Below are 9,428 nucleotides of genomic sequence, written 5' to 3' on the forward strand. Positions count from 1 at the left end.
TAATAACGGAATGGTCCTCGCAGCTGGTTATTTTTACTACCATTTTCCCAGGCCACCTTGTATCCCTGTGCTGAGTTCTCTCCGGGGCGTCGAAGTGGGGATTGTTTGGGATTCTCCCTTCTCTGCGCGCCTCGGTGCAGTCCTGACCCGCGTTTGCAAAGGTGTCTGCGCGCCCCTTCCCGAGGTGACCGACAGAGGGCGCCGGGGGTCCAGGATTGAATCGGGAACTGCCCTTTGCAAGGCTCTCTTGCCGAGAGCCTGTGGAGCAGCATTGCTGACCGGTGAGACCCCCGCGGGCGGGGACTTTCCTGGATGGTGTTGGAAATGGAGTCTTGCCCTAGGAGGTGGACAGGTGTCTTGGGGGCGCGTTGTGCAGTTTGCAGTAGAAACCGCACCTCAGGACCCCCGTGCGTGCCCCCTTGCCCCCGGGCCAGCCCCCCGCGCAGCTGTGGGTGAAGCCAGCACGCACCCCCGGTCTGTCTGCCCTCGCTGTGTGGAGGTGTGTGTGCGCGTGTCCTCCTTTAGAATGGGAAGGCCAGTTCGCTCCACGCAAGTGCACAGACAACCGATAAAACAGCAGCCATACGTGAGGCTCTCCAAGGAGAGGAGATCAGAGACACGCGGGGGCCTGCGTCCCCTCCCCGCGGAGGCGCGCGCTCCTGTCCCCCCGGTCCGGCGCCCGGGCTCTGGAGCCCCGCCCTGCTCACCGAACACTGCGCGACCTGCCCGCCGCCCCGCTCCCATGCAGCCCTGCTTGTGCTGTCTGTCCCCGCTTTGACCCCGAGGACAGGGCCTCCGATTGCACTGGGAAATGAGGGGAAGCAGAAGATTCCCTGAGGGTTGCTCCACCCGCGGAGACCTCGATTCTGAAACTAGAGCCGGTTGTGCAGCCGGAGATCCCTGAGGTCGGCCTTTGAGTTTAGGACAGTGTCCGCCTGGCAGCGTGGCACGTCCGCAGCGTTGTCGTCCGGGGTGGCGGCTGCGAAGCTCCTTCCCGGCCTGGCTTCCCAGCGCCCCGGGCCGTGGCGGGAGAGCAGTGCCGGTGCGGCGCGGAGGCCCCAGGGGGCGCCGGAGAGCCGGGCGCCGCGCCGCGGTCAGTCTCAGCGGTAGTCACGACCGCGGGCGGGGGACTGTCGTCCCTTCTCCGTGAAGTCCTGCACCAGCCGCGCGGGTCCGCGGCGGTGGGCAGCCACGGAGACACGAGGGCGTGAGAGCCGCGCCGGGGCCCCGAGAGTTACGTTGCAGTTTGCGCTCATTTTCACGGCCCACGCTGCAGGGACCCCCGCCTCCCAGACTGGAATTGGTGGCGGGGGACTGGGAGGGGCGGAAAACTAAATTTTGCACCAGGCTTGATTCCGTCCGACTTGGATTCGTCTGCCGTGGTGGTGAGTTAGCACGCACTAGGGCAGGCCGTGGGAAGAGGGCCCGCCGCCCCCTGGAAGTTAGGGCCTGCGCTTGCTTCAGGTTGTGCAGTCACGTCCGGCCGTGGGGAGACGGACAGAAGCAGACGAGGTCCTTCTCCCCAGTAAACTTCAGTTGGCCTGATTACGGTTAGTGACCACGGGGTCAGCCTGTCCTCGTAAGCACACGACGTGAGGCTCTCGTGTTTCTGAGCCCACTGCACCTGCACCCGTTATGGCATCGGCCTCCTGGTCCCCCCTCTGCCCAGGCCTGGCTGACCCGCCACGCCCTCCAGGGTCTCCTCCCCACGCAGTGTGGGCGGGCGCCAGGAGCTCTGAGTCCCCCCTCTGTGTCCCGCCGCTGTGGCCCGCAGGCTCACTTGCCACAGGGGACTCTGAATAGGAAGGTCCTAACTGCCAGAGGCAAGGAATGTGGGGGATCCCATCTTAGAGCTCGGTGGCACGCTGTCTGAAGCTTCAGTGCTTCCTGCTAGGGGAGGTATGGGCGGGGACAGGGAGCCTAATTGTCCCTCCGTCAGATCTCCTGCTGGGTGAGCCCACCAGGTCTGTGTTCAGGCTTTGGGGGTGCATTAGGGCGTTACTGCTGATAAGGATGCTAGAAATGGCCATAACCTACAGATAAGGCAGCAAGGGTCCAGCTGTCCATTCAGGCCACAGTTACCGAGCACCTCCTCACGCTGGCTGTGGGGTCTCACAGTCTGGCCAGACCAGACTGTGGGGGGCAGTGGGTGTTTGTCTCGGGGGAGGGGCTTGCCTATGTGGTTAGAAGTAGCTTCAGAGGGATGGTGGCATTCCAGTGCAGTCTTACCAGATGTGGAAGAGCCTGGCTGAGGGGAAAAGCCGGGAGGAAGGGTGTGTGTACGCAAGGACCATCGCTTTGTGTGCCTGGAGGGGTCGGGGGGCTCGGAAGGGATGGTGTCTCTTGAGGGACATGGAATTCTGAGGTTCAGAGGGAAGGACGGAACCTGACAAAGTGGACTGGGAAGGGGGTGCTGGTGGCATTGGAAACCCGCAGTCAGGGCCGAGGGACCTCAGAGTCGTTGTGTCCTGGTTAGTCCAACAATTTGGAGATGGATGAAGGGCCTCCAGAGAAAGACAGAAAACAAGTCTTCCTGGGACCCCACCTGCTCAGTGTGGGATTCACCCAGGACCCATGATCCTTTTATTCCTTCTAGCCTCTCCCTTTTGGAATGGGAATGCCCAACTTCTCCCACTCTGTCTTTTGGGAGCAGATCCCATGTTTTTTAGTTTAAAAGATCCACATGTGACGAGGAATTTGGGTCAGGCTGAATCATACCCAGTGTCACCCATCCACGCCATTTGGACAAGTAGGTGATGAGACTTTGAGCTTTTTGAGTTGATGGTATTTAGATGAGATTTTGGATTTAGAGTTAATTCTGGAGTGGAGAGTAATGAGGTGAGCTGAATGGGTTCTGCATGTGGGACGGATGTGGAGTTTTGGATGCAGAGGGTGAACTGTATGGGGTTGAATAGTGTCAGCCGAAATTGAGGTGCATAGAACCTCGGGATGTGACCATGTTTTTAAATAGGTCTTCGAGGATGTCATCAGTTAAGAGGAGGTCATGCAGGATTAGAGTAGGTCCTAAATCTACTGACCGGTGCCCATGTAAGCTGAGGGACACTGAGGTACACGGAGGAAAGAAGGGCCGGTGAAGAGAGGGACAGAGATGGGATGACGCAGCACAAGCCGCCACAGATGTTGGGGTGGCCGACCCCACCTGAAGCCAGGGAGTCAGGACGACCCTGCACAGAGTCTCAGCAGGAGCGAACCTGCCGACACCTTCCTTTTAGCCTTCTGGCTCCAGAACTGGAGGTAGTAAATTTCTGTCATTTTAAGTCACCTGGTTTGTGGTAATTGGTTGGGGGGCCTGAAGAAACAAATAGATTTTTGAACTTGGAACAGTGAGATTGGATGCAATGTCCAAAGCAGTGAGTCAGGCCATGCTGGACAGAGGACCGGTTACAAGCCTGAGGCTTGGGAGGTCAGAATAACGAAGGCTGAGCCGTCAGAGAGGAAGGAGAAGAGCCAAAATGAGCATGAGGTGGAGGATGAGAGTGGGAGGTGGCCCGGGAACCTGGAGCAGCGTCCTGGCAGCATGAAGGACTCACTGGGATGTCATGAGTTTCAGGTAAGATTGATCAGCCTGACCGTCCTGGTCCCCATACGCAGCAACAGGTGCCGGCCCGGAGCAGTGGGAGATTGGGCTTCACTAGGTGTGGTTTCCCCAAGAGAGGAGACAGAGCTCTGAGCGGGACCAGGGACGGGGACAAGCCAGCCGAGGGGCCATGGAACGTAGGCTCCAAAATCCACTCTCCTTTCTGTCTGATAGCATGTATTTTGAGGCTCTGAGTTCTGCATACACTTGTAGAATTGTTGTGTTCTTGGTGAATTGACGCTTTGACCCTGTTATCATTAATGTTCTTCCTTGTCCTGCTGATTTCTTTGCTGTATAATCTGGTACGAGTTTAGATACTTCCGTTTCTTTTGATTTCTGTTTGCATGCTCTGTTTCTGTCCCTTTATTTTTTAATTGGCTTACTTAAGGATTAGATAATTATTCTTTTAGAAGTATTTGAAATTAGACAATATGATCATTCTTCTTCAAAAAGTGTGGGGACATCTGTTTTCAAAGAGCAATTCCAGATACTTAATTTATTCAAGCAATTTTCTACCAATGATAATCAAACTTTTAAAATCATCACTAAGGGGGCGCCTGGGTGGCTCAGTCATTAAGCGTCTGCCTTCGGCTCAGGTCATGGTCCCAGGGTCCTGGGATGGAGCCCCACATCGGGCTCCCTGCTCAGCGGGAAGCCTGCTTCTCCCTCTCCCACTCCCCCTGCTTGTGTTCCCTCTCTCGCTGTGTCTCTCTCTGTCAAATAAATAAATAAAATCTTAAAAAAAAAAAGATCACTAAGTGTTCCCCGAGAGATGATCAGTGCTGAAGAATAAGCTGTCATGAGTATTTGTGTCTACTTTATAGTAAGATGCTGAAGAGTTTTTATAAAAGATATAGATAATTTGCCTCAAAGAGCTTCTGAGAAACACAATATAAACATTTACATTAGAGACAGAGCCCACTGTCTCCACTGGGACTCGCCACAGAGTCAACAGATTTGCCTGAAAGCCAGTACAGATAGACAACAGCACGAGATTTGATCGCAGGACTTTGTCCCGGAAAGAAAGAGTGTGCTCGGTTACATGTGGCCTTTAATCTTGAACTACAGCTAGGCTGCAAATCCCAAGCTCAAACCCAGAGTCAGCCGCGTGGAGATGTGCACGCCCTCCAAACACTGTCCAGACTCCTGGGCGTCCCGGCTCTGATGCGGACCTCAGGGGCACTCAGAAGGGCACGTACTCAAGTTCAGAGCGGGATGAACCATACGTTCCCATTAGTGACTAGCCACAGGTCCCAAAGTACGCATGCCCACATCTGGGTCAGCATCTGGCCACGTGGCAAACCTGCCTGACTTTATCTAGTGCATTTTTAGTTTGTATGCTGCATTTCTCTCTTCTCCAGTTTTCAGTGGGTTCTTACAATTCCCATCATTGGTGAGAACTTCAACTTTTCTTTCACTTAGAGTCTTCCCTTCGGCCTCACAGAGCGTGGTGATAGTAGTAAGTCTGATCATTTCTGCGTCCGGGTTGTCTGGAGGCTGGCCTTCCCTTGTCCACTGTCTTTCCTCTTGAGATATATTCGTATTCTCTTGGTGTTTCTGACTCTGTCCTCTGCGTGAGGAATGTTACATTCCCCAGACTCTCCGTGCAGGGTCCTGTTATCATCTTCTGGAGAATGTTGATGCTTTTGTTTGTTTCTCTTAGCGGGATATCAGCTTGGTCATCAACCACAAGTTTTGTTTCGCCATCTGTGGCCAGTGGTTCTAATCTCCGCTCTGCTTTTCAAGCTTTGCTCTGCTGCCTTGGGTCTTCCCCTTGTCCGAATCACAGGATATTTGCTCTGCTGCCTTGAGCCCCTCCCACTCGTGTGCCACTGGGCTGAGTCTAGGACTTGGGCACGTTCGTACTCAGAAGCAGGCAATCTGTGCCATGCCAGCCTTTCTCTGGGGCTGCCCACCTCTTCTGGCCCGCAGAGGTCCCTTTCCTTGTCTCTAGCCAGAAGCCGGGTGGCTTTTCCTGCAGTTTGGGTTCTCTGTGCTCCAGCTGCTCCAAGATGGGGCCACGTCTTTGGGCAAAGCTCAGAGGGAAAAGAATGGAAGAAAACAGGCATTTCCTGCAACCCTCTTGGCTTTAGGAGCACTTTCTCTGAGTTCCTCTGGCCAGAAAGCCAGCATTGCACCTTCTGTGCTTGGGGCTGCCCTTGGGGCAACACCAGAGATGAAAGAGGAGCCTTTACACCAGGAAACATTCCATCGTGGGCAACCTTTCCATGCGTTGGCTCTCCTCTACACGGGCCGGCTGCGGTTACTCCACATGTCAGTTGTGGTCAGCGGCTGGTAGAGGAGCTGGGGAAACCTCACTCCATCGTAGTCAGACGTGGCGTCCCGGGTGGTAATTTTCATGATTGTACTTTTACTTCTTCCTACTTGTTCAGAGTTATTCTTTAGTCATTTTGCAGTACTCCCTAGAAATTACGAAGGTCTTCTTCATTTATACAGTTCTCGTATTGGTTGGTGCTTTGATCCTCTTTCTGTGCATTGAAAGCACATTCAGATGTTTTAGTTCTGTTCGTGCCTTCCCTGATTTCTGGGCTATTGTTGGTATGTCTCTTAATTCTGTCCATAGATTCCGAGTCCCAGAACATGTTAGTGTTCTTGTTTTAATACAGTTAGTTTTCCTTTGGATCTAGTCTCATAATTCTTCTGATTTCTTCCTTCCTTCAGTTTTCTATCTGTAGCCTTCTTATAATCAGTGTTTCCCAGGTATGTGTATTCCACCCTTTTAATCTAAACCTAGTAGTGCATTTATATTTAAAGTTCATCGTTTATATAGCATGTAGTTGGGTCTTGCTTTTTATTTTTGACCCCAGTCCAATGATCTCTGTCTTTTAATTGGACTGGTTTTTGTTAATTAACATTAATAGAATCATCCACAGGATTGGGCCAAGTCTCCCATTTTCCTGTTTGCTTTCTCTTTGTCCCATTGAATCTTTGTCCTGCTTTTCTTTCTCTACATTCTTTGGATTCATTAAATATCTTTTGGTATTCCACTTCATGTCCTCTATTGGCATTTTTGTATTTTTTTGATCATTGATTTTAGAGATTACAATCACCATGCTACACTTTTCTCGGGGTACCGTGGGTTAATATTGGACCACTTCTGTAAGATGTAAGAGCTTTAGAACAACAATTCTGTTACCAGGACCACCCCCACTCTTGTGCTATTGAGGTAATATATTTTGCTTACGCACATGTTATAAAACACACAGCACAATGTTATGATTTTTGCTTTAAGGAAGTAATAGTCTTGGGGTGCCTGGTTGGCTCAGTCGGTTAGGCGTCCGACTCTTGATTGCAGCTCAGGTCATGATCTCAGGGTCATGAGATTGAGCCCCGAGTCAGGCTCTTTGCTCATTGCGGAGAGATTCTCTCTCTCCCTCTCCCTCAGCCCCGCCCCCTGTATGCTCTCTCTCCCCACCCCCTAAAAAAAAATAAGACCTTAAAGAAAAGAATGAATAGTCTTACATATGTCTTTTTACATTTTATCTTTGGCCACAGTTGACTTCTGCTGGTGCCTTGTGTTCCTCCCGGTAGACTTGTGCTTTTGTCTTGGAGCATCCCGATGGCCTGAAGGTCTCCCTGTGGTATTTCTTTCAGTGTAGACCTGCTGCTGTGGATTCTCTCAGCTTTCTTTTTCTCTGAAAATGATTTATTTCGGCTTCATTTCTGAAGGATATGTTTGCTAATTATAGAATTTAGGGTTGGAAGTGTTCTTCAGCATTTGAAAAAATATTTCATTTTCTTCATTCTGGTTTCCTCTGTTTTTAGGAAAAGCCACCTGCCATTCTTTTTGTTGTTGCACAGAATACAATTATTTTCCCTCTGGGTGTTTTTACCCAGTTTCTCTTTGGTTCTCAGACGTTTGACCAGGACGTAGCTTGGTGTAGATTTTCTGTGTTTATCCACCATGGGATTTGTTGAGCTTTTGAATTGTTGGTCTGATGACCAATAGCATTGGGAAGTTCTCGCTTGTTTTCTGTTCAAATACTTCTGCTCTATTCCCTCTCTCCTTCTGTGAACACAGCTGAGTTATACCAGAGTGTTGGACTTTGTCTGCGTCTGTGACAGGATCTATTTCTGTTTTTTCTGTGCTTCAGTGTGAATCCTTTCTCTTATTTTTCAGTTCACTGATTGTTTTGTTTTGCTCAGCCTCCATTAAACCAACTGAATGTTTCCTTAATTTTGGTTATTATATCTTTTTCATTCTAAAATTTCCATTTGGACCTTTTTTGTGGTTTTCATTTCTTTGCTGAAATTGTCCATCTTTTAATCCATTCTCATATTTTTCTTTAATTACGTTAGTATATTTATAACAGTTATTTTAAAATCCCGCTAATTCCGGGACACCTGGGTGGCTCAGTCAGTTAAGCATCTGCCTTGGGCTCAGGTCATGATCTCAGGGTCCTGAGATCGAGCCCCGTGTCAGGCTCCCTGCTCAGCAGGATGCCTGCTTTTCCCTCTCCCTCTGCTGCTCCCCAATGCTTGTGCTCTCTGTCTCTCTCTCTGACAAATAAATAAAGTGTTTAAAAAAATAAAATAAAAAATAAAATCTTGCTAATTCCAAAATCTGTGTTATTTCTCAGTGTGGCTGTATAACTGTTTTACTCTTTATGGGGGCGGGGGAGGGTCTCGTTTTCTTGTTTCTCTGAATATCTGATAAGTTTTGATTCTATGCTTGACTTTGAATATAAAGGACAGTGGGGAGGATGTGCATTGTGCTTTGTTAGGTAGCCAGAGTGAGCAGCCCTCACTGTGGTCCATCCAAAGTCAGGGGGGCCGTGGTGGGTCCCCACGTTACGTAGTTGCAATTCATCTCTGGTCTCGAATGCCTTGAGGGCCACACCAGATTCCTCTCTGTAGTAAAATCTTTGGCTCTAAATACCTCAGAACTGTGGAGATTGCTCTCTCACATGGGACATGTGAGCTGGCTCCGTGTTTGGGGTCCTCCAGATTCCAGCCCCCTACATACCAACCCATTAAATCTCCTCATTCTGACAGACTTGTTCATTCTCTGCTCTGCAGTGATCTCAGGGAGCAAGTGGCCACTGGTCTTTTCTCACGGGGGAAGGGTTTAGAACCTTCTAGAATTTAGTAAATTTAGACTTTCTTTTGCATCTGTGTATTTCTGAAGGGGTTAAATAAAATATTGTTTTGTTTAGAAGTGCATTTTCTTTTCTTATTGTTTGGGTAGGAGAGATGGTCTTTTTCCATTTTCTACATCCCACCTTGAGGCAGACACCCCACCCATCAGAACAGGTGCCTGGCTCTCCATCCCATGCAGTGTGAAAACTCGCCCAGCTCCTCCTGAGGGATGCACATTTGGGCTGCTTCTACTCTTTCCTTTTCTGGCCTTTTTCTTTTTGTGTTGTTGTAAAATAGGGCTACCATGTGTAGCCCTGTGCATTTGTCTTCTAACATACTTGCCAGAATATTCCTAGACGTGGCACTGCTGGGTCAGAAGGTAACTGCATGTGTGATTTATCTCCCTTCCCCTCTGCAGGAGCTGCACCATTTTACGTCTCCCATAGGTGTATGTGAGAAAGCATGTCCCTCTGTCTTACCTTGTTGTAGGTGATCAGTCTTTTGGGTTTTTGCCAATTTGATAGGTGAGAAATCATAACTCAGTGTGCACTTGACTCTTGAACAACATAGGGGTTTGGGGTGCTGACCCTCTATGTATATAACTCTTGTCTCCCCCAAAAACTTAACTACTACTAGCCTATTGTTGACTGAATGCCTTATAGATAACAAAAAACAGTTGATTAACATGTTTTGTATGTTATATGTATTATATACTGTATTCTTACAATAA

This window comes from Phoca vitulina, unplaced genomic scaffold (assembly GCF_004348235.1).
Source record: "Phoca vitulina isolate PV1807 unplaced genomic scaffold, GSC_HSeal_1.0 scaffold44, whole genome shotgun sequence".
Taxonomy (NCBI): Eukaryota; Metazoa; Chordata; class Mammalia; order Carnivora; family Phocidae; genus Phoca; species Phoca vitulina.